Below are 25,608 nucleotides of genomic sequence, written 5' to 3' on the forward strand. Positions count from 1 at the left end.
GAAGATAAGGAAGACACAATGGAGAGTCAGATTCAAGCGAGGGACAACGCCCCAGCTGAGCCCGGCTTCTTCACACACTTATTTCTCAGGTCTGCTTGCATGCAACATTTCACTCACACTGATGGAAACCAACGCCTACTGGGAGGGGCCAAGGTGGATGGACATTCACGGCCCCCATCCAGGTGCCATAACGTAAAAACGTGCCACGCCTGCATCTTTGACTTTGACCAATGTGTATCAAGGGGTGGACCCCCTATATTAAGGTTCACGCTGATGTGTTCAAGCGTGTCTCATGGTGAATCTCTGCGAAGTTCATCCATTAGCACCCAAGCTTGTTTGATGGCTGGGCTGAATAACTCTGTTGATAAATAAATCTATTGCTTTGATACAACTATACGCCTCTGAGAGCTTTCTGTTTCATTCTTAAACTCGCTCCAAGTGTGAAAGACAGCTATATTTTTCACAACAATTTGGTGACCCCGACGTGATTCATATGATACGGAGCTTCGGGTTGGAATGATAACAGGCCTCTCTTTGTGATTCCAGATAACGGCGCATCTCTCCTCTGAGGCTGGGAACCGATAATTGCCAATCGGAGCGAGCTTGCAGTTCGGGAGACAGTCTGATAGTGCCGGCACATCTCAAGGTGAGCAGAAGCCTATTTAACTGAATTCTGCATATTGTATTTATAGTCATAAATCCAAATTATATCCGACTGTCCGAACTGTAAGTATTGCGTAGTCATAAAAGTATTGTAAAGAGTAATCACACAGCAGCAGGGTTGTTCAGCCCAGCATTTGGGGTTTTTGTACATATGTGTGAATGAGTCCAGCAGAAGACGTTAGATAAAAGGCGAAAAATGACGTTTTTTGTGGCAGCGTAGAGTGAAGTAGTGTGAGACGCGGTCGCGCGCCTCTTCTGTCGCGGTCACGCGCCTCGCATGAAGCGCTCAAATTCCTGCCACAAATAAAGCGTAATCTTTAACGTAATTATAGGACGTTTTGGACTACGAAGAAACTGTATAACATGACGGGGATATATGTGTGTTAGAGGTCATTGATAAACTGTAAATTGTATTGAGAGAATTGACCGTGAAATATTACCGTATCAAGGCATCAAGTGTGTTACGTGTGGTGTAAAAACCAAGTTAACTCTGCTTAGAGTAACCCTTAGATAGTTTCTGCACGGGAGCACAGGTTTTAAGTTAGCAGATGCATCGTTGATAGCGGACGAAGAGAAAAATTACCTCATCAAGACCATCAAATCCCAGGACACTGAATTCGTGAGTGGCGTGCAGTGTAAAAACATGATATCTCTGCTTAGAGTATCCTAGACGTAGTTTCTGTACGAGAGCGCAGAATTGAAGTTAATCGATGTGTCGTTGATAACGGACGTTGTGTAATAAAGTAACCAGAAGCGAAAAGGACCCGCAGAGTCCTAGGTTACTTAAAGTGTATTAAAGTGTGTTGTTGATGTACTGCTGGTAGTGTGATGGTTAGCACAGCGGCCTTCCACGCGGGAGGCCCGTTATCGAGCCCCAGCCAAAGCAGATATTGTACTTGTGTTTTATGATACGCAGCGGTCGTTGTGATGCATTAAAGTAGCGCTGTTTGTTTTGTGTGTTGGTTAGGGAAAGAATTGTTTATCATTTGACTGTGTTTGTTTGCTGAGAAGCAGTTTGTCATTTGTGCGGTGGCCAAGAGGTCAGTCAGCACAGCAGTCGGTTTGCTGAGTTTGGAGAAAGTGGATTAACTGTCGAGTGTTCAGAGACGGCAGCGTGTGATTTTGATTATTTGGTATGAATGAGAGTTGATGTTTGAAGCGTACATATGAGAGAGAGACAGCTGAGAGCTGAGAGCTGAAGCTGAGTTGATGTGTGGCAACAAGTTCGTGTGTGATTTCAAAGTTGATGGTCAGTTGAGCAGAAAAAACACGCATTAGACACAGACGTTGCACTCACACACAAACATAAAACATTAGAATAGACTGAGAGACAGCTGAGGGTTAATATAAGTGTCAGTTTTACTGGCGTAGTTAAAAACCTACTGATTTATTGGAAAATTGTGTTCCCTAGGGACCGTTAGCAAAGTTTAGTGCGGAAAAAAGCAGGGATCCATTCAGCCAGACAGGCGCTGGGAAAAAAGGAGGAATGCATTCCTGATAACAAAACAGTTGCAGCCGTAGGGAGTGTATCGGCTCCAAGGACAGAGAGCTGAAGAAAACTAAAAAGGGGGGGTGTGGGCATATAGTTGCCATACTAATCTGAGAAATTCGAAACCACGTAACACACACACACCAGCACCTATCTAATTCAACTGCCCCTCTTCCCTCTCCATCCCCGCATCAGACACACACACCCGTACTAGACAAAGCACCCCCACTAACTTCTGATTCAGATGATAGATGATCTAAACCATAGAGTTACAGCCATTGATTGAGTAAAAATAAACATAGAAGTTCACACCTAGCAGGGGTGAAAAGGGGGATTTGTAAATAAAATATATTCATTCACTGTTAAATAATATGCGTTATACTTGTACAGCTTATATTGCGGAGTTGTGAGGTCACTGTATGTAGGTCAAAAATGCCGAAAGGAGCATTCCGTCATCCTTTCGTACGATAGGAACAGATAACAGTGACCCTGGAAAGTAACGCTTGCTTGAACCATCAGATTAGGGCTGAAAATTGCCATCTTAGTATAATGGACAAGAGCTTTTTTATCTATTCACACAGAGACCTCGAAATAAGTTTAGAACTGTACTGATTTCGAAGGACATTTGACATGAGTTTTGGCTCTTTCTGTGGCCACTTCAGGAACTGCTACAAGAACAGTGGACAGGAGCTTTGGCTCCATCTGGTGGACATTTGAGAATACTGAATTCAGACTTTTATTGCATATTTGCAGAGGAAGACGTCATGGCTGGCGAAGAACACACTTATGATAAATACAGAGCAGCTGTGGAAAGATCAGATGTGGAGCTCGAAGTACTACAAGTGTCACTAATGAGACAGCTGGCAAAGCTTGACGTGGCTCAAAAGACTGCTAAAGACAAAAAGAAACAGCACGGAGGAACTTTCTACTGCTACAACTGTGGAAAACCAGGTCACTACGCACGAGACTGCCGCACGCGTGGTCAGCAACAACAACAAGGCTCACCACGTGGAAGAAGAGGAAATTATCAGAGAGGGACAGGCAATCAGCATCCAAGAAGCCAGAATCAAGCTGAACAGCAATATCTTTCACATACCTGGCAACAACAGAGACACTGCTGCAACTATTAGCCACAATACCTGCGTCATATCCAGTTCCAGACCCACATATTGCCTTAACAAATCACAACCCACAGCCCACAGCCCACAGACAAAGCATCCTCCATCATGAAACACCTCAGCCCCTTTAGTTTGAACACAAGAAGCAGAAGATGTGTTCACCATTCTCACGCAGACTCTGTCACGTGCATCGGCACTTCAAGAATTGACTATTCATTCCCTTTCCACCTAGATGTTTCTGAACAAAAAAGAGGGATGTTAATGCAGTTTTGTATCAGAAAAAAGGGGGAGAAAGAGACTCATCAAAGAATGAGACTCATCAAAGAATCCTCCTAAGAAAAATTCACGTTTGGAGCTGCAAGAAAATCGAAAAGAGAAGGAGCTGCATCAAAGAATCCTCCTAAGCAAAGAAATTCACATTCGGAGCTGCAAGAAAATCGGAAAATTCAAAAAGAATGCACAAGAGCACATACTGTCTATGAAACAGGAGGAATGTTGCTACAAAGGAGATGAAGGAAACACAGCATCCTATGCTGTGGTGAGACAATTCGAAGATATGGAACACTCAATAGTAGCATCAGGTATCCTACCTCAACCAGCATCAGCGCAACTGGCAGAAGTCGAAGCGCTCATACAAGCCTTAAAAATAGCAGAAGGAAAATCAGTAAACATCTTCACAGATTCTGCTTACGCACATGGAGCAGCTCACGTTGATGGGCCCATGTGGCGAAGAAGAGGATACACGACATCAATGGACGCACCCATCAAACACAAGCAAGAAATCATGGCACTGGTGGAAGCTATGAGCCTACCAAACAGAGTGGCAATCATGAAATGCAAAGGACATGATGGTAAAGCAAGAACCAGAATAAGTGCGGGAAACGACATGGCAGATGAAGCTGCTAAAGAAACAGGAGGATACAGACCAAAACAGATGGTTCTGAAAACAGCCATACAGGAACCAGAGATCACAATGTGAAGAAACCGTACAAAACACCTATGGGCTCTTATCCTGTACCATCAGCCTGCTTCCAAGACACCAGCATAGACTTTACTGACATGGGACATGAAAACAGAGTACAAGGAAAAAGGTACATCTTGGTAATGGTTGACAGATTCTCAAAGTGGGTGGAGGCAATCCCAACTAAAAGAGAAGACGCACAGACAGTAGTGAAGTGGCTGCAGACAGAACTGATACTCCGATAATGGTTCACATTTCAGTAATAAGCATTTGCAGGAAGTAGAAGCCAGACTAGGAATCAGACATAGTTATGGATCAGTGTATCATTCACAGTCACAAGGACTGGTAGAGAGGGCAAATCAGACGCTAAAATCAAAAATAGCGACGACATGTGTAGCATCAAAGCTGACATGGGTTGAAATTTTACCACTAGCTCTAATGGCAATGAGGAGCGCACAAGGAAATAAGACGCATCTTTCACCACATGAGTTAATGACAGGGAGGCAAATGCCTGGTCCTCCAAGAGACGGTAGTCATATACATAGATATACATAGATACATAGATGTACATATACCTAGATGTGCAGCAAGTTGAAATGAAGGCATATATGACTGCATTAATCATTCTCACGGAGGCTCTCTCCAAACAGGTCCAGCGAACCAGTGCAGCTGACCAGGAAAAGGTAAAAATCTCATCCGAGAGGGTGACTGGGTCAGGGTCAAAGTTCATAAGAGAAAGTGGACTGACCCCAGGTGGACAGGGCCGTACGAAGTGAAGGAGGTTACTTCACACTCGGTCCAAGTCATAGGTAAAGCAGGAGCACCTTGGCACCACCTGTCACACTGTGCCCCAGCATCTGAGCCGTCCAGACCTCTAGCAGAGGTCCGAGGTAATCTGACGCAAAATGCATAATTTGTTTTGTAATTTGTAATTTGACTTTTCAGCAACCACCAACAGGTGATCCAATTAGCTACAGGACATGGAAACGACAATGTTTGGTTAAATTGGATTGTTGATAATGCTATAAAAAACAAAATGAGTGGCTGTGTAGCTTGTGCTGCAGCTAGACCAGCTATGTTCACCGAACCAGCACCACTATATCCTGAATCTGACCCAACAGGATACGCATGCATGACAAATATGACTAAAATGGCTACTCCATCAAATTGCATGACTCTGGCATCCATATTTCCACCAATTGATAACGCAACTGCAGTAGGATAGTTCAGTCTGGACAAAGGTCCAACCTACATAGATACAATCAGAGTGAACCAGAGGAGTGCCTAATGAATACAAATTGATAGACCAGCAGGTTTTGAGAGTATCGCAAGCATTATTCCATGGATAACTGTGAATAAAAATGTTGATCGTATCAATTATGTGCATTACAATGTTCTTCGTTTGGTAAATCATACTAGGGATGCAATAGAGGGTCTGGCTGAGCAGCTGGCCCCAACTTCTTTGATTTCTATGCAAAAACAAAATGGCTTTGGAGCTTTTGCTCAATGTTTGGAGACCTGTGTTGCACTATCATCCCCAACAACACTGCGCCGGACGGTTCAGTCACAAAAGCACTGAATAGTCTGAGGGCACTGTCAAACGAAATGCAGGAAGCATCAGGTGTGAATAATCCATTTGGAGATTGGATGGAAAACATGTTTGGAAAATGGAAGCACCTGATCATGTCAATAGCAGTGTCAGTGGGTGTGTTCATTGCAATACTGGTCTCATGTGGATGTTGTATAATACCCTGTATTCGTTCTTTGGTTGGCCGTCTTATCACCACTGCCCTCTCCAAGGAACCATCACCACCCCCTCCTTATGGAGCTTACCCAGTATGGGAAGAGCAGAACAGCCTGGTAGGGTCAGGAGAGGCAGAGGCAGACACAAGCGTGTGAACAGGGTAAGAAAGGTTAAGAAAGTGACGTCCTTCAGACGTCAAGAGAGGGATTTGTTGATAAAATTAGCTTATATACAGCTTTAATCAGCAGCTAGCTTATATATAGCTTTAATCAGCAATTAGCTTATATACAGCTTTAATCAGCAATTAGCTTATATGCAGCTTTAAGTAGCAATTGACTTATATACAGTTTAATTAATCACTAGCATATTTGTAGTTTTAATAACCATTAGCTTATGCAGTTATATTAACCACTTATACAGTGCTCACAACACAGCAGGGCCAGAGAGAAGCAGGAGGAAAGTTACTTATTTAACTGCGTCACAAAAAACAGGACGCCATCTTTAGAGAAGATAAGGAAGACACAATGGAGAGTCAGATTCAAGCGAGGGACAACGCCCCAGCTGAGCCCGGCTTCTTCACACACTTATTTCTCAGGTCTGCTTGCATGCAACATTTCACTCACACTGATGGAAACCAATGCCTACTGGGAGGGGCCAAGGTGGATGGACATTCACGGCCCCCATCCAGGTGCCATAACGTAAAAACGTGCCACGCCTGCATCTTTGACTTTGACCAATGTGTATCAAGGGGTGGACCCCCTATATTAAGGTTCACGCTGATGTGTTCAAGCGTGTCTCATGGTGAATCTCTGCGAAGTTCATCCATTAGCACCCAAGCTTGTTTGATGGCTGGGCTGAATAACTCTGTTGATAAATAAATCTATTGCTTTGATACAACTATACGCCTCTGAGAGCTTTCTGTTTCATTCTTAAACTCGCTCCAAGTGTGAAAGACAGCTATATTTTTCACAACACCATTCATACATCGCAGGAACAACCTGCGGAGCCGGGGACCGATCCTCCGATTGAAGGACGACCCTGCTCGTCCACTGAGACACAGTCGCCCAGGTTGCCATGTTTCCTGATCGACACCACAGAACTCACTTTCTCAGTAAAGGATTGAATGTATGAATTCACAATTTGATTATATTACCTACTTACTTTCTGGATCCATGTGGTGCTTTTCAAGTCAAAAGTTAAAATATTTCCATTATGTAATTAGCTGCGTAGCAAAGTCGTGGTAGGAAAAATTACCATTGTGCTCTCATTTAAAATGATGCATGTCAGTAATCGATGCAGCAGTTTGTCTCTTCAAGCTGTTTTTCATGGAGTTTTGCAAACAGTGGGAGCTGTTTTGCAGGAGGTAAAAATGATCTGCAGCAGGACTGTCAGGAGCTCCTGACTGGCAAATCCATCTTCATAATCATTTAATGATGTCCAATCTGCATACTTTTGATCATGTGAAATACAGGTTACTGGCCTCTTGCATGTTCACGGCCAGCCCTATGTGTTGTACACAAACCAGTTTGCTCTCGTGCATAGCTGTAAAAAAAACTTGCAGCACGGTAACAAAGAGGGTACACCACAGGTGCAACATGACTGTAGTTGGAACAGGAGGGACATTATAGTTATTTAAAGGATGTTGCCGTAGGACATTATAAGTTAATCAGAGTATGCACGGCTGCATGTAAACATGATTAGTGGATTATTAACTTTCATTAGCCATGTAAACAGCTTAGTAGGAATATAGTTTCTTTTGGAAAAAGGTCAAAAAGCAGAATGTTTTGTGCAGGTAAATGATGTCAATGCTTCTCAAGTGATCCTACGGTTGTCCTGTAGCCTTTAAAACCACTGCAGATCTCCATGGTAACTGATGCTGCACAGCTAACATGCTCCAGAGCAGAATAATCAGTAAAACAAAGAACATGTAACAGTGTTATTAAGGGTGCATAGAGTGGCCACACACTACACCAGGGATTCCCAAAGTGGGGTGCGCGCACCCCTGGGGGTGCGCGAGCTGCCTCTAGGGGGTGCGCGAGAGGAAAAGTGTAATGGCGGTCTGATGGTGTAATAATATTAAATATAAAAAAAAAATGTAATTTTAATTTAAAAACTGTCAGGTGGGACATCTGAAGCTATCAGTCGTAAAAGAGGAGAGGGACAGAGAGAGAGAGAGGAATCGGAGGCGAGGGGAACGGAGAGGTGCAGTTGGGGAGAGACCGGGAGAAGAAATCGAACCAGAGTCAGAGGAAGATGAGACGGAGGAGACCGAAAAGGAGGAAGGGATTGCACAGACAAATCGGGAGCACATCGGCCCATCGTGGAGTCAAGGTGAAAAAAGAGGAAACGAGAGTGAGCATCAGACTGGGAAAAACAAGAGGAAATATGATGAAAAGTATCTGTGTCTGGGCTTCACTTGGATTGGCAACGCAGATTCCCCAAAGCCACAGTGCGTTGTGCAGTGAGGTTCTGGCTAACAGTCTGAAGCTCTTATTTACGTCGCCACCTGAACACCAAGCATGCCAGTGCAAGTCAAAAGCCCCTTACATTGTTTATATCGAAATTGGAGGAGTTACAAAACAGCCAAAAACAACTGGAGTCTCATTCATGTGTTGGTCTATAAATGACGCACTACGGGCTTCATATCTGGGTACAGAATAGCGAGAAAGGGGCTACCGCACACAATCGCCGAAGACGTGAGCTCACCAGCTGCCAGAGAGATGGTGGAATGTATGATTGGGGAGAAAGAAGCAAAAAAGTTGGACATGATCCCGGTGTCCAACAACACTGTGTCGCGCCGCATCGATGCTTTGTCCGAAGACATCCTGGCTACATTAGTCGCTCATTAATTGTAAATGAAATGTGATAATCTGCCTCTGAGCCTGTGCGTGTGTCCTCGCATCAGTATTGCCCTTTAAAAGTGACGCCTTGTGTCACTGAAAGTTATTGAAACTTTGTTGCAGTGTTTCAGGGCGTTTTCACACCTTCAGTTTGTTTGCTTTGTTGCAGTTGCTCCTTTGTTCGGTTTGTGTTCACACTGCAACATTTAACAGCGGACTACATCTTGTAAACAAATGCCACGCGCGAGCAAACTGTTCTCTCATTGGTCCCATTCTTATGCGGCTATGAAGGCTTAAAAGGCTCTGTTGCTTCTTTTTTTTCTTTTTTTTATTAAGGGGGGGGGGGGGGGTGCGCGAACCCGGTCGGGATGTAGAAGGGGGTGCGCGGCCTAAAAAGTTTGGGAACCGCTGCACTACACTACTGTCACTTGAGTATTTAACCAGTACCAATGCGCATTTTGAAACAAAAGTTGGATCATCATAATGTTGGGGTCTGACCAAATGGCTTCAACATGTGCTGTGGACAAAGAGAATCAGGCCTTCACTTTTTCAAGCAAAGGTTTCATCCTGATTTGTAGTTTGATGAGAGCAAACCTCTCGGAATTTCACACAAGGGTGTGAATTCCCCCCCCCCCAAAAAAAACTATGGTTCCTGAAGTCACCTGAATGCACCGCTGCAATCTCATTGGCCGAGGGCCAAGAGACCCCAGGACCCCTGTGGTTCAACCACTGTTCTACAAAACTAACTGCAGTACACACCTCAATGCTTTTTCCCTTCGACCTCGGTTGAGACAGGGAGCACACAACGCTCTCTTCGCTCGGACCCCCCGTCCAGGCCACAGAAGATCCAGCTTTCCCCGCCAGCGCGACGCTGGCCACGAGGAAGCAACGGCCTTCACCCCTCCTCAAACCCTGTCAGGTCACAAGCCATTTCGCTGGATGAAACAGCCGTGTTCCACGCTGAGTAAAGGCCCACTCCGCCCGGGATAACGAATCCGCTTCAGCGATCCGGTCTCCGCTTTTTGCTTCTCTTTCTTTTGTGCACACAAACCGGCACAGAGGACCCCGACGAAGCCTCGTTCCTCTCGTGACCGAGGATTCCCAGTACGACGCGCAGACACGCCGTCAGCCGAAGTTAGATCATCCCCCCTGCAGTGAGGATTGATCACGTCTGCGTTTGCTCCAGAGCCACGCCAACGGACCGAAGCCGCACCAGCAAAAGCCGTGCGACACACAGCGCCCGCTACAAGGCCACGCTGAAAGCAGCCTGCTCCCCCTTCCTGATGAGGAAAACGGACAACTTCCCCACGAACACTTCAACGTTGCAATGAAGCATCGACAAGTAAGATTCTTGGTATCTGGGCATAGCTTAGCTTAAATTAACTTAAGTTTAATTCAGACCATTCATTTATATGTTGATATTCCCGTGGTTTTTGTGTGTTTAGGTTACTGTCACGTGATACGGAGGTATTGCGCAATCATTACGGAGCAGAGAAGCTCCGCTGTATTTGTGTATTAACTACTATGACTGTTTGCTTGGGATTTATTTTGAGTTATTTCATTTCGTTCTGTTTATTTCTCTCTTCATTAAATCGACTCTGTGAGTGAGCTGAGGGTCGTGGCTTATCACGGCATAAGTTACCAGCAGTTCAAAGACGACAGCGGTATACTTATGCGTGATAGAACCAGCAAACTCAGGCTCCCTACAACACCGCACGCAGAAGTTTGATTCATGACCCCCACCTTCGCTCTCTTTCCATCTCTGCCCCTGGGGAAACCCCGTTCAAACGATCGCCTCACATCACGTGCTGCCCAGGCACACGTGATTACATACAGCAGTCTCACTGCCATTTTGGCCCACGTCACTCGACTCCGCCATCTTTGTAGTCTTTAGCTGTAGTATCTTAAGGCCCCTCCCCTTTTGCCCGCGTCACTCGACGCCGCCATCTTTGTAGTCTTTAGCAATAGCTGTAAGACTCCCCTTCCTTTTCACCCACAGACCCACACACAGACATACACCCTCATCCATTTTATTCATTCTTTAGTTTAGGCATATACAATTGTATGATAACGTTTGTTGGTTGCAATATTAATTGATTTGATCATTTATTATTTTGATTTAATAAACTCTGTTATACTTTAAGGAGCAGTCGTCTGTGATTACTTGTGCATATGTATTTGATGAACCTGTATGTAGTGGCCTGTGCTCGAACTTAAAAACCTTCACTGTCACTGAATGTATAGTCATACGCAGACTATTGACATTATGAGTGACCACTAATTATGAGACTTAGTTTTATCGTTTGGTTATTGGTCCCTGTTCGCAGGGTGGTGCCCCATTGTTATTAATAATCATTAATAATTGTTACATACATTAATAATTCTATTGATGTCAAGAATTCAGTTTCTTAAATGCTGATAACCCAAACACGCCCCTTTAGTTCCCAACAGTAACAATAAATGTAAAGTATCTCATTGGTGAAAAGCTTTCTTCAGTACAGAGTATCTTTATTAGTTACTCACAAGTAATTCAATTATGTCTCACCTGCCTGCTGAGAGTTGGATGAGAAGATCAACAGGACTTGGTGATAGAGCCATGTCAAGAAGCCAGGAAACAACTGCTGGAAAAACTACGATTAACAAGATTCATTTCTCTGCAGTGGCAGTAAACACAATGCACAGGCAGGCCACTAACTGTGCTACAGTATTTTCAGAGCACAACAAGATATTTATGGCTGATGAGCAGTAACGTTAAATGTGTGATCAACAGCAGGGCTACAACAGCAGGAGCACATCTAGACCAGAGGTATTCAATTAGAACTCAACGAGGTCCAGTTAGAGAGAATTTCCTCATGCAAAGGTCCGGAACATCACAGTGATGTCTAACTATGATTTAGTGCCATAGATGTAGTCAACTGACTGTAATTTCAAAATAAAAAAAATGTGTATTGAATAATATCTCAACAATTTTTTGTATTATAAATAATACATACTCTAATAATAAATATGAATAACTATATGGCATTTATAATTGAACTGAATTGTCTTTACCCTGCAGCTTTAAATTCAGTTAATTCAGGTTTTAAGTGATGTCACCCAAAAATCCAGGATATTATATTATTCTTATCTTCTAATAAGAGACATGTGTGAGCAGGGACTTTGTGTGGTTATTAAACCACTTGTTTCAGCTCTATTCTCTCTGTTAACATCATTGTTGGACAGTTAAACATTTTATGTTAGGATTCTGATCATATTGGGCTCTTAGGTTTATTTTCTGTGACTTTATTTCAGATGTGAGAGGGTACGTTTGCTCAAAAGAGTTGTGCTTTGTCTCATAGTGGCGCTTCACATTACCGCTTTGAATAATCGCCACGGTGTCTGAACATATGAGACACTGGTTTTGAACTGTCCATAACATTTAAAAGTCTGTCCATTCTTGGTTAATCATGTACTAAATGAACATCATGCTGTATTGAAGAAGACTTGAAACTAGAGATTGAGACCATAAACTGTTCTGTTCAAAATGTCTTAAACAAAAGGCAAAGAGAACGCCCCTCTCCTTGTTCAGAGGAGAATGAGCATGCAGAGGAGAAGAGGCAGCCCCTCCCTCTCTTTCTTCCATCATTAAGCAGGTCCGAATCAGCTGGTTGAAATCAAAAGGAATTTAATATACTAACAAAAGCAAATGCAGTTACAAACTGAATTAACTATCAATAGTAATATTTCATGAAATAGAGGCCCCATCCGCACCACACGACAGACTGGTGAGTCCGCCTCATGGTCCAGATGAGGTCTGATTCTCTCCGGAGATTCACAGTTTCTTTGTCCCTCCAAAGTCTCTGAAATGTCTCATATTACACATTCCTTAGTCCATCGATCAGCTCAGTGATTGGCTGAACCCTTTGGACTTCAGTCGGCCACTTCCTTGACCCATCCCTCCCCCCTTCTGGAAGGCTGTGCTCAGAAACTCTTCAGCAACATCCCCCTCTCTCTGACTTTATGGCGGTGTCATAAATTCTCTGGTTTCTCACACAGTGCACAACACATTCAGTAACTCTCCCTTTAGTTTAAACCTTCTACAAGTAAACATATTGTAACACATAATATCCATCGCTAGGAGCGCTTTAAAACTGAAATTCCAAACAAAACTCATGTTTACAAAGTTTACTGAGGGAATAAATCAAGAGAGAAGTCGAGTAATTTTCTCAGATTTGAGTAAAAACAACAATTAGCTATTTTACGGGAGATTGTGTGCTCAATATTTCTCAGCTAGGACCACTTGTCATGCAACCAGCGGACTCCTGGAAGGTAGGTGCCAAGCCATTATTTAGACGGCTGTTCATTCTGAAACCCCCATAGTCAAAAAAAAGTCCCTAAAAGCAAAAGCCCATTCGTCCGACAGCGCATGATCCTGAAAACAGACCATTGTCCCAAAGGCCAAATGCACAGAAGATACAAAATCTCCCTGCTACAAACAGAAGCATGGTTAATTAATATGCAGAATGACATCGGACCCCATTCGATCAGTATTTCATTCCTTCTACAGCAAAGGCATGACTTGTCCTACTCTGGTTAGCTTACCCTGATAGTTTACCCTAATCCTAACCAATCACACTCCTCATGCATGACGGAATGAGGGACAGACAGGATGACAGGCAGAAAAGGGCCCTGGGCCTGACTGGAACCGCTGGTGCTTCGGTCAGGACTTAAGCCTTAATGCTACGCATTCAGCTCACCTTGTTGCTCACATGTGGACCACATATTGTGCTTTTAATTACAGAAGTAATGAACATACTTCTGACGTAAGTAATATTTTGTTGAACTATTATTTGCGTTTTACTCAACTCATGAAGGCAGTTACATTTACAATGAATAAAAATACTGCAACAATGACCGCCAATCGACCCTTCGCTAAGTCCCGCCCTCGAATGGATACTGGCTAATCACAGCACAGCTCTGACCAGGGTTCGACAACTCACCGGCTCTGCTCAATAGACACTCTTTGTGGATTTGGAGCTAGTCCTAGTTCAACGCTGTGTAATAGATACTAGTTTCCCAGAGAGGTTGGAAGGAGAGATACGTTTCTTACACATTACGTTTTCTACGTAAAAAACTGTGGAGTTAACATTAACTATCTAGCTACTGAATATACACTGAATGTTTCCACATTTAGCTTTTTAATGATTGCAACTGTGAATAAAGACCTACCAGGATTTACAGGAACAGTGTTGTTCCAGAGGTGCATTGTCTTCTGTTGCCAGCTGATTAGTGGTTGACATTACACTGAGATCTATAGCTTTATTCTTTATTTTAAGGTGTTATAGCTGCTGCGGTCAGAAACTAGGACCTTTAGGTCTCTTCTCAAAACAACAAAATGATTCCAACCAGTTTACATTGAAGATTGTACAGCACCTGTACTCCTGTTCTTAGGCGATGTCTTGCTCAATGTTTTTTTGTTTGAACAATACTTTGGGGCCTATTTCACCTCAATGCTCCTCCCACCACATTCCTGCCACATTCAACCCCCTCTGGAATAGGAGGCATATAAGGTGAATCCTGAAATAAAGTCGGGGTGCCTCTCTCGCTTTGAAAAGTTTAAAAGAGGCTGCCCATTCTGTGAAATGACTCTTCGTAGGAAAAAAGAGAGCTGGAGGTGTTAATTTCATGGGTTAGGTCTTAAATTGAGCTCTGCAATTTTCTCCCTGAGTAGATTAGAGGAAGGTCTCACTGTCCTCAGGTAAGACGGTCCTCTCCTCCCTCTGAGTCATCACATATTGATTCCTTCCACTCCTGCTTGACCCCTGCTAACCCCACCACCACTTATGCCCCCCACAGTTTTGCATGCCAAACCTGTTTACAGGAAGAGATAAAGTGCACGTGGCTGGCAGGGCGGGGGATCGGCCCTCGGGGGCAACAACAACAAGCCTGTGCTGTGGCCAAATGGGCTGAGCCCCCTGGCACATTTGCTGATGACGAACAGCTACGATCACACAGTGAGAGCATTATCTTCATCCTCAGGCTAAAACGCATTTCATTATTTACATCCGCTGGGTGTGTGCTACTGTCAGAAATACCAAAGAATAACAGCAGAAATGGAGCGCTGGAGCTTCTTCCGAATTGTTTAAATCACCAAATATCAGACCAATAAAATGTAGTTATCTTATGAGCACTTAGCTGCGTGCAGGCATTGGTCTTCCAAATATGCACACTTCTGAGGAGAGATTTCTGAAGGCAAAATCACTCGTGTGTTTCCAACTAAATACGAACTTGCGAGGAAAAGTTGCAAAGGGAAAATGAGAAGCTTTGTTTTTGATCGGCATCCTCGCTGGGCTATAATTCCTAATTAAATTTTCTCATTGAAACCTCATTTCAGAGAGGTAGAGAACGGCTCTCTCTGCATTGTAATTGAGTCAGAAATGAGCAGCCAGCGCACTGAGCCGGCCTGCCTTTTAAAGAATAATGGCGTCATTTGTTTTGTGTCCATTAACAAGGAATGCAGTTTTATTAATTCCTCAACTTGGTGTCCTGCATCGCTCTAATTAATTCCATTTAGTTTTTTCCCGCTAAGGAAGCTTCTGCAGATTAATGGTGTGGAACAAAAATGTTGTCGAGATGCTGATGTGCTTCATCTGCATGGGGTGAATTTTCTGTCATTAGATACAAATGCCTGATGACTACAACTTTTCCCTTTTTCCCCATGCTGCCAGTGTCGGGGTCCTTAGCCCGAAGGCTTCATTCCGTCTGCGTAATTGATTAGACCTGCGAAGAAATCAAATGACTGTTGTGGTGAAGAAAATAATTTTAAAAATGCTGTTGTGATGAGTGTTTTACCACCTCTGGTGCCTAACTATGCACATCTTTATGTTGGTCTTGGAGAAATGGATTTTCCAACCTTGTAAAAGCCCTTTCATTTACAATATGAGAGAATTATTGAAGGAATGTAAACAAATATGATTACATTATGAGGATATGAACAAATAGTAACAAACAAATATCTAATATTTGCAGTATTAAGTGTTTTTCTTATAAAGATGATCAAAATTTGCCACAAACGTCACTGAGTCAACTCAGTCAAATCCAAACACGGACATCATACACGGTCGGCCACCGCGGATCAACAACCCTTAGATCTGTTGAGACATCACAGAAAAAGGTGCTCCTTAGGCTGAGTGTCAATATAGTATTTTGTTTTTGAGCGCCAGCGTCTTTTTTCACTTGTTTTCAATGTAACCGCATGTTTGGTGAAAGAGCCTTTTTCAGAGCTTTTTTGCGTAGCCGCTCTCTGCTCTTCTTTTTGAAAATCTTTGAACTTGAGCTCAGGCAATCCTTCAGTTGGTGCTGATGGTGAAAAAACAATGTGGGATGGAATGCTCCACTAGCGGAAAAAGCAAGATGGACACACGCCCTTTTAACTTCTGACCTTAGCTCATAATGTCCAAAGTCCGTTATCCAGTATCCAAATATCCTGGACGATTGTTGTCTGTACAGTGTGAACAGGAACTGCTAGTTGCCGAAACAGCCGGACGTTTCATTACATAGATGTGCCAGAATGTAAACAGGTAATCATTGAGGTGTAGTAAGTAACACCATAGATATTCTGTGCGCAGTCAAAACAGTTCTGACATCTAGGTCCTAAATTGGTCTAGTGTAATTAGATTAGTATGTTATCATAGCATAGCTCCGTGATGATTACTTCTGCGGTTATCACTGCTACTACTGATATTACTACTATATGTATCATTTCTGTCCTATGGATTGGCTATGTCTGTATTATGTTGTTCATTCTGTACACATGACATCTATCACACTTCTGTGCATCATGAGAGAGGATCCTCTTCTGTTGCTCTCCAGAGGTTTCTTCTTTTTTTCCCTGTTAAACGTTTTTTTCCTAATTTGATGTGAGGGTCCTGGGACAGAGGCTGTCGTATGCTGTAAAGATTGTTAAGCCCTCTGAGGCAAATGTGTGATTGTGATATTGGGTTATACAAATGAAATTGAATTGAACATGTAGACCAATTCACGAACAAAAAAACAGACCTGTTGCTTTGTCCTTACTGTATAGTCTAATGTAATAGGCCTACCTTATTTCAACTACAACACCTTAGCATTTTGGTTCACTATTCTCTTTTTATTTCAAATGGTTTTATTGAGAGTATAAGACCCTGCTTAAATTTTTTACAACATGTACATAATGAAATAAACGACAGAGAGCGAGAAAGTTAAAAGAAAAGAAAATGAAGTTTGTGTTACATTTGTGTGTTCGAGAAAAGAAATAAACAGTGACTGCATTATTCTAAATTACTTCAGTTTATCATTCAAGATGATCGAATTGTCTCTAGGTGTAATGTGTCAGTTAGTTCTGTGATACAAAGCTTCACCGGAGGGACTTCAGCATTTCCCAGAAGTAGAGTTTAAGCTTCTTTGCTATTATTTGTGTTAATAAGCAGTCAATGAACAAAGTGCCTCTGATATGCCCAGTATACTCAGTTGTGAATTTGGCTCCAGAGGGATTTTTAGTACACTGGAGAAGATGCTGAATGTTTTGGTCGAAAGGTTTTCTATTTTGGGGCAGATAACAAACTGTGGGTCAAAGTGGTTTCTTTGAACTGATATTTGTTGCAGACAGAGGCACCATTTATTTGTGTAAGACTCCTTCAGAAGATGAGGCACCTTTTATTTAATAAGTTATTGTTTCGAAAAAAAATAAAACCTCAACATGGACTCTGCCTTGATGGGGGCGTGGGGGCTTCTAGAACGAAAGAGTCTGCAAATGGTTAAGCTTAGTAAAAGGGTTAGGGTTAGGTAAGGGGGTAATAATCAGGCTTGTCAAATTGCCGATCCTCCAATCATCTCTAACTTATGCAAAGTTATTGCTATCCTCACGAAACCTGCTCTGTGTGTTGGTAACAAGCCACAGCACCTGTGTATTAAGTTTGGTGGCTCTAGCTTATTCCTTTGGTATAGCTGCTATCGACTCCCATTGGTTTGGTCGGACATAGGTTGAGATTTGGGTGTGTGCAGATCTCAACATCTCCCGGTTAAGATTAAGCATGATAACCAAATGGAGATGGAGATATTCTTGAATAACTTTTTTTGTAAAGGTCGTAGAGACTTGTAAGTTAATACTAACACTAATTTGATTATTCCAGTTCGATGGTACCAACCCTGAAGATGGAACTTTAAAAATGTTATAACTTTTCAGGGTAGGTCCTAGCCACTTGGGTGTTACAGGTTTAATGAAGAAGAGCCCGACATGAACCCACACCAAATTTCAGGTCATCTGAAAGCGGCGCGGAGTTATTCAAAATGTAATTTGTATGCTGTAGATCAGGGATTCCCAAAGTGGGGTGCGCGCACCCCTGGGGGTGCGCGAGCTGCCTCTAGGGGGTGCGCGAGAGGAAAAGTGTAATGGCGGTCTGATGGTGTAATAATATTAAATATTTAAAAAAAATGTAATTTTAATTTAAAAACTGTCAGGTGGGACATCTGAAGCTATCAGTCGTAAAAGAGGAGAGGGACAGAGAGGGAGAGAGGAATCGGAGGCGAGGGGAACGGAGAGGTGCAGCACAGACAAATCGGGAGCACATCGGCCCATCGCGGAGTCAAGGTGAAAAAGAGGAAACGAGAGTGAGCATCAGACTGGGAAAAAAAGAGGAAATATGATGAAAAGTATCTGTGTCTGGGCTTCACTTGGATTGGCAACGCAGATTCCCCAAAGCCACAGTGCGTGGTGTGCAGTGAGGTTCTGGCTAACAGTCTGAAGCTCTTATTTACGTCGCCACCTGAACACCAAGCATGCCAGTGCAAGTCAAAAGCCCCTTACATTGTTTATATCGAAATTGGAGGAGTTACAAAACAGCCAAAACAACTGGAGTCTCATTCATGTGTTGGGTCTATAAATGACGCACTACGGGCTTCATATCTGGTTACAGAATAGCGAGAAAGGGGCTACCGCACACAATCGCCGAAGACGTGTGCTTGCCAGCTGCCAGAGAGATGGTGGAATGTATGATTGGGGAGAAAGAAGCAAAAAAGTTGGACATGATCCCGGTGTCCAACAACACTGTGTCGCGCCGCATCGATGCTTTGTCCGAAGACATCCTGGCTGCATTAGTCGGTCATTAATTGTAAATTAAATGTGATAATCTGCCTCTGAGCCTGTGCGTGTGTCCTCGCATCCGTATTGCTCTTTAAAAGTGACGCCTTGTGTCACTGAAAGTTATTGAAACTTTGTTGCAGTGTTTCAGGGCGTTTTCACACCTTCAGTTCGTTTGCTTTGTTCCGATTCAGGGATTAATATGATACAATGTTGCAGTTGCTCCTTTGTTCGGTTTGTGTTCACACTGCAATATTTAACAGCGGACTAAATCTTGTAAACAAATGCCGCGCGCGAGCAAACTGTTCTCTCATTGGTCCGATTCTTATGCGGCTATGAAGGCTTAAAAGGCTCTGTTGCTTCTTTTTTTTTTTTTTTTTATTAAGGGGGGGGGGGGGTGCGCGAACCCAGTCGGGATGTAGAAGGGGGTGCGCGGCCTAAAAAGTTTGGGAACCGCTGCTGTAGATAGATTGTTGGAGCCATATCAGACTGTCTGATTGTGTTAGTACTTTGACTCGAAAATGCAGACTTTGGGGGAAGCTCCTTCTTCAACTGCCAACGTCCAGGATTTCCTCCAGGAAGACAGCTTGCATAGTCCTGTGCATGCTACCAACATTTCAGACCCTGACAACGATCTCAACTTCATGTACGACTTCGATTGCTTCGTCATTGAAGTTAGCCAGCTTGCAGAAGTCAAGGCAAGGGTTCACTACCTAAACCTACCTGTGTTCAAGCAACGCCACATACACCTCCACTTCGGCAATTTAAAGAAGTTAACTGGGCTCAGTGCACGGGCCATCAGCTCCCTGCGTGCTCTCATCCCATATATCATTTGAGACCCTGCTCAGTCTCCCATGCACACTTGTAGACCTCAGATCAAAGGGTATTAATATGTTGTTGAGCATTATAAATGTAGGGTATCAATTTTCTGTATCTACCTGACTTTTCAGAAGTTAATTGAGACTATCTGGACTTGCAGTTTTGTAGGATGTGTGTTTCATTTTATTTCAATTATATACCTGACATTTGATCTCTGCATTTAACCCATCCTAAGTGTTTAGGAGCATTGGGCTGCAGTAAAGTGCCACGGGTGCAACATGGGGTTCAGTGTCTCCCTCAGGGACACTTGCGGACAGTAGGAGTTGGGGATCAAAGAGACAACCTTGTGGTTGAAGGATGACCTGCTCTACCCACTGATCATAGTCCCCGCATAGCTATGTGTACATCGACATATCATCATCATACAATGTATCATATGATTTCTTATGAAAAGTTACTCCTCATTTTGTTTTGTTTTCATTTGCCAACAATGAACAACCTGAACAATACATTTGCGCTCATTACATGCATACGCTTTTCTTAACAACAACTTAGTTAGGTTTAAGTCAAAGAAAATTCCTTGGTTAGGTTCAGGAAACACATTTAATGCCAATACTGAATGAAGTACACAAGTTAGGTGACTTGTCCCTTCACACGGGGAACGAACAGCGGTCTCTTAGGACAAAGATCTGTTTGTTTGGAAGTGGAAGACTGAACTTCAAATACGATGCTTTTCTTTTTTTCACACTTTATTTTTCGGCTCTTCACCACAGACAGACAACACATGAATTTAAAAAAAGGATCTGGATTTGTTACGGGTGTAGGTAGGACCCAGGGGCAGTACGACGAGACCAGGACTGGTATGATTTGAGTTCTTTATTTGAAACGTACGACAGGCAGAATATTCTCTGGAAGAATCAACAACAGGTTTCTCGTGGTCTAGGACAGAAGGGCTGAGTAGGTTACCTGGGCAGAGGCAAGGCGAGGTAGTCCGGGGCGGGAAAGTTGAGCATGAATACAAAGAACGATCTGGCAGTGAGTGTGTCTGAGGCAGGGGTTTAAATAGTGAAGAGGCAGAGTGAGCAGGTGAGAGTGATGAGGTGAGTGTGACTGGCAGGTGCACTGAATGACCTAATTAGGTGAGTGAAAGGTGGATAGAAGTGACAGAGCTGTGACAGGATTGCTCTGTCTCTTCAAAAACATAACTCCTGAGAAATATTCAGGTTGTGTTATCGTTGACATGTAAACATCGTCCATTTCTCCCACTTCTCACGACATCGCTCCACTTGAGCTCTTATTTTATGGGTTAATATTTCCATATCATACATTTCAGTCACAATTTTCAGCCATCCATCTTGTGATGGTGGTTCTGCCTTGTGCCATCTCTTCGTGATAGCCTTCTTACAAGCTGCTAGCAAGATTTTCAGTAGATACCTGTCTTCTCTTAACACAGTGTCTGCTGTCATATTACCTAAGTAGAGAAACATACATGACTTAGGTATATCATAGCCCAGAATTTGGACTATAACCATATGGACATTTCCCCAAAAGTGTACAATTTCCAGACATAGCCAAAATACATGGGAGTGGTTTACATTTACTGCCCCACATTTCCTCCATCATGGTTGGACAATAGACAGACATTTGTTTGTAATTTGGGGAGTAATAAAGAATCTGATTACATTCTTCCAGCAATGTTCTCTCCAAATATGCGAGGATGTTGAGGACTGCTGTGTCCTCCAAATATTCAACCCTTCATCGAGAGTACCCGGGATAAAATGTCTATCATAGGCTATCCATCGTAGAAGCCTGAGCTCTTCTTCTAATCTGTATTTTCTTATCAGTTTAAACCACATCTCTAATGTAAATCGGGTGACAACATCCATCTGGTCAAGAAAATCCTTTGCTACATTTCTGTCTCCGATAAGGATTTTTCTTCCTTCTACATATCGTTCTAGGTTTTTCCATTTAGCTTCATAATCATTGGTACACCAATAAATGACTGGTCTAATTTGAGCTGCATGGAAATATGCCCTAAGATTCGGTAATGACATGCCCTTTATGTTTTCCAATGTAATGTTTCGTATTTGACTCTTGGCCTTTGACCATTCCATATTATCCCAGGTTCTAAATTGTTTCTCAGGAATCTCGATTGGTAGTGACTGAAAGAGATAGGAGTCTTGGAAGTATGCTCATTTTTATAGTATCTATCCGTGAACTGAGATCGAGTGGAAGAACAGCCCACCTCTCCAAATCATTCCGAATGTCCACTTTATTATAGTTGGATTCATATAGATCAGCGGTTCCCAAACTTTTTAGGCCACGCACCCCCTTCTACATCCCGACCGGGTTCACGCACCCCCAACCCCCCCCCCCCCCCCACACACACCTTAAAAAAACAAAAAGCAACAGAGCCGCATAAAAATCGGACGAATGAGAGAACAGTTTGCTCGCGCGTGGCGTTTGTTTACAAGATAAAAAACACAAAAACTCTTCCTGCACTGTGCCTTCGAAAAGGTAACGGACGTAACGTTACGAAGGTAACGTTACGTCCGTAACGTTACGGACGTAACGTTACGGAGTAACGGACGATTGGCCAGATTGGCCACATCTGTAGGCTCGTCTACTTGCAGAGAGTAAAACTCACTCTTCTTCACGCGACCGACCAATGTAGCCAGGATGTCTTCGGACAAAGCATCGATGCGCGCGGCAGTGTTGTTGGACACCGGGCTCACGTCCAACTTTTTCGCTTCTCTCTCTCCAATCATACATTCCACCATCTCTTTAACATGTTTCCCTCTCCACCACCGCCTCTCCTCCTCCCTATTACGCGGTCAGAATAGTACCACAACACGCCGCCTGTCTTCGGCAGAAATGCGCTCATCCACGCACGGGAACAACACCGAGTTGTAATATATACCTCCATAACACCCCGCCACTCTCGGCTCATACCTCCCCAGCAACGAGGCACATCACCCGGTCACAATACCTCCAGAATGTCCCCCGGGTGAAATCCGGGACTTGGTTTTATGGTTCCGAGTGGCGGGCGCTCACTCGTTGGCGCTGGGACGCGAGGTCTCCAGCCGCCCCGCCGTGAGGCACCCGATCGTCAGGTCTGTCAGCCCTCGGAACAGGCCGCGGGTCAATAACTTGTGGGTGGCGGGGAAGAGGAGAGGCAGATCACAGAAAAATAATAAAGACTGGAGTACGGCAAAGATATGTTGATGAGAAATGTATTGGTACGTCAAACACAAACGTAATCAGGGAGAAAATACGTTTGTGGTCAAACGTAATTGAGAATGCATTTTAGTTTTGGGGGAACGTAATTTTTGGGAGACAGGACTGCACCGCCATTACATTTTTCCTCTCGCGCACCCCCTAGAGGGAGCTCTAGGGGGTCACTTGGGAATCCCTGATATAGATCATCAATACTTTTTGTTATAGTAACCCCAAGATATGTCATTCTTTTAGAACTCCAATTTAATTTAAGTGTTTGTTGTATAGTTTCGGTTGGTTTGTAGTTCAGTGTCAATCTCTGTTTTTGACAAGTTCAATTTATATCCAGAGTAAGAGCCAAACGTCTCAAGTTGGTTGATTGATATAGGGAAGCATGTGTCAGGGTCCTCTAAATAGCAGATCGGGTCATCTGCAAAAAGTCCAATGTTCTTTGTTTCCGACCTTTATCCCTTTAAGGTCTTTATTCTGCCTAATTGCTTGTGCCAGAGGTTCTATAAAAATTGCAACTAGAGTCGGTGAAAGAAACATCCCTGCCTGGTAGACCGTTCTAATGCTATACTATCAGTCAGATTGCCATTTATTTTTATCCTTGCTGTTGGATTTTGGTAAAGTGTTTTAACACATTGAATAGCTTTTTCATTTCATCCAAATTTCTCAAGTACCTGATTTAGTAAATATGATGCTTTTCATCGTCATATATTGACTTACTCAGAGGTATTGGAGACGTGAGAATTGCGCCCATGGTGAATGGCAAGTAATCCCCTCTCTCTATTTATAGTCAACTGATGTCATGTCTCGCCCTGTCTCCTAAGTTATGTTTCCTGATTTTGTCATTTGTCATTTTTTCCTGTTTTATTTTTGTGTTACTTACCTCTCCTCTCGTTTACTTCCTGCCTTTGTGTTCCACTTGTAACAATTGGCTTGTAACCAGAATGTTAGTTTAAATATTCGTTGCCCAATAATAACAGAGGAAGTTGGGTTTATCTTCCACTCTCTTTGGATTTTCATATTCTGTGGCTTTTGTAGTCCCAAATAAAGATGGTATACATGTATGTACAAGTTATGTATTTACTGTTGCAGTACCTTATTTTTAAATAAAAATTGTAATAATATAATCACAAATAGGCATATTTACTGAGCTTTATCATCCACATGTTGTATCCACTCTTTAATTCCACTTTCCGTCTCCCTTTTTGTCTATTTGTTCTCCTATTTTGTCCACAGTCATTTCTTCCCGGGGTTAACTTGTTCTATTTCATCCTTACTGACCACCAGAGCTATGCTTAACACTGGATATCTTCTGTCTCGCGCATGCGCAGGTCGAATATTTATATCAACAAAGTCACCTGTGACCTCGGATGACCCCTGTCGTCTATAAGTTCCGGTGTCATCCTGAGTTCAGTCCTTTTTTATCTTCTCGCTACGCAGGTTAACTACCATGGAAGTAGAAAAAATATATATTTAGTCTACGATCAAGACAGAGTTTGTCGCGGTAACCTTGTGACCACCGGTCGGAGTTGTGGATCTTCGCCCTCCAAAGGCTGCGACAAGTTGTCCCTCTTAGGAGGGAACGGCGTGTTCGCCGTGCGGACCATCGAGCCCCAGACTCAGTCTGATAAGGGCCACCTAAATCACGAAGACAGCAATCTGTGAGATCGACTAACATTGTTTGTGTATAACCATTGTTCGTTTTTTCCACGGTTTGCAGAGCGCTTCCGCTCCAGCTAATCGAGTGGCGTGTTAACGTGAGCGTAGAGTTACGCTGTCGGGCCGCCCTTCACAGAGTGCTCTCGCTCAAGCTAACTGGTGGGACACCAATATCTGCAGTAAATATCCTAGTGAAGAGAGTGTCCTCGCTCCTCTTGAGCGAGAGTTGAGCAGAGCATCCCGCTCAGACTGAACTAGAGAGTCGGCCATGTTTGACTTTCCCGGCTGTAGGACCTGTATGGCTCCTCTTCAGCCTGAGGATGGCCATGACCTCTGCATCTGAGGGAAGACCTCTCTGAGAACCCATGCATGAACTGTGGCATCATGCCTCGAGCAGTAAGGGCCGCTAGGTTCGCCGAGGCGGAACACCTGACTGGTGTGGTCGACCTCCCCCTTTCAGGACAGTTGAATCCAGCCCAACCTACCCATTCCAAGCGCAGGGCCACAGAAACCGCTGGGGCTCCCTCCAAGAGGGCTAAACCCAGTAGGCTGTCTTCTAGGGTGGATCTGCTGACCACCGAGCTAGCTCAAATTAAGTCGCTTCTCCTGACCCTCCACCCTGGTGTAGGGGGGGCTGAAGCGCCAGATCCACCCGGCGCTGTGCGTGGCTCAGAAGAGGACGTTATATCACTGGCAGAGTCAGCCAATCTCTTTACTGAGTACAGTGAAGAGCGGCCCTCCCATGCTTCTGGACCTGGCTCCCATTCCTCAGCTCAGAGCTCTTCGGAAGGGGCAGTCGATAGCTCCATGGGGTCTGTCATTCACATTGCATTGGCACGCCTGCAGTTAGATACACAGCAGCCGGAACCGCAGCCTGCGGGTGCCTTCTTCAGGCATGTTCTCGCCCCCACCACCTTAGCTGTTCCTCCCTCCGAAGAATATCTGAGGGAGCTACATGCATTCTGGAGAGACACCAGGACTCTGTCCCGTCTTA

The sequence above is a fragment of the Melanostigma gelatinosum genome (assembly GCF_949748355.1).
Source record: "Melanostigma gelatinosum genome assembly, chromosome: 17".
Lineage (NCBI taxonomy): Eukaryota > Metazoa > Chordata > Actinopteri > Perciformes > Zoarcidae > Melanostigma > Melanostigma gelatinosum.